The 943-nt window shown below is 54.5% G+C and overlaps 1 long non-coding RNA gene across 1 annotated transcript in view; it reads left to right on the forward strand.

Annotated features, from left to right (window-relative positions):
• Positions 1 to 750: 750 nt before the first annotated feature.
• The window catches only part of LOC112954892, a 2,723-nt gene continuing 2,530 nt past the window's right edge, over positions 751 to 943 (forward strand). The window contains exon 1 of the long non-coding RNA XR_003250801.1: positions 751 to 805. This is a non-coding gene — a long non-coding RNA (uncharacterized LOC112954892). The remainder of the gene's footprint in view (positions 806 to 943) is intronic.

Consider the following 943-nt stretch of genomic DNA (forward strand, 5'->3'; position numbering starts at 1 on the left):
GAGATTCCCCCCAAAACCGCCGTCAGTTCTGCAAAAAACACCGAGATTCCCCCAAAACCGCCAATTCCGCGAAAAACGCCGAGATTCTCCCAAAACTGCCACCAGTTCCGCAAAAAGCAGCTAGGTTCCCCTAATTGCCACCGATTCTGTGAAAAACACCGAGATTTTCCCCAAAACCGCCACCAGGTCGCGAAAAACGCCGAGATTCCCCCCAAAGCTGCCGCCAGTGCCGCGAAAAATGCCAAGATTTTCCCCAAAACCGTCGCCAGTTTCGTGAAAAACGCCGAGATTCCACCCCAAACCACCGTCAGTGCTGCGAAAAATGCTGAGATTCCACCCAAAACCGCCGCCAGTGCCGCGAAAAACGCCCAGATTCCCCCCAAAACTGCCATCAGGTCGCGAAAAACGATGAGATTCCCCCCAAAACTGCTGCCAGGGCCACGAAAAACAATGAGATTCCCCCCAAAACTGCCACCAATTCTGCAAAAAAAGCCGAGATTCCCCACAAACCACCACAATTCTCAAAAAAAACCCTGAGATTCCCCCCAAACCGCTGCCAATTTCACAGAAGGCGCCAAGATTCCCCCCAAAACCGCCAGCAATTACACAAAAAGCACCGAGATTCCCCCCAAAACCATCTCCAGTTCTGAAAAAAACCCCTGCAAATTCCACAAAAAAYGCCTCAAATTCGGGACAAAACGCCAAGATTGATGGAGAGCCCCGTGTGCCCGGGGATGGCCGAGGAGCTCGGCGTCCCACCRGGAATGGAGCCCGGGGAGCCTCCCGCGTGACTGCCCTTAAGCGGGTGAGTTTTGCAAGGGCCGATTCCCGTTGTGTTTTGTAACAGCCGGTTTATGGAGGGGTCCCCGCTCGTGCGACTGTGCGCACAGCTCCAGCTGTGTGCGACTGTGCGCATACCTCCAGCTCTGTGCGACTGTGCGCA

This window comes from Nothoprocta perdicaria, unplaced genomic scaffold (genome assembly GCF_003342845.1).
Source record: "Nothoprocta perdicaria isolate Ctin4 unplaced genomic scaffold, notPer1 scaffold_513, whole genome shotgun sequence".
NCBI lineage: Eukaryota > Metazoa > Chordata > Aves > Tinamiformes > Tinamidae > Nothoprocta > Nothoprocta perdicaria.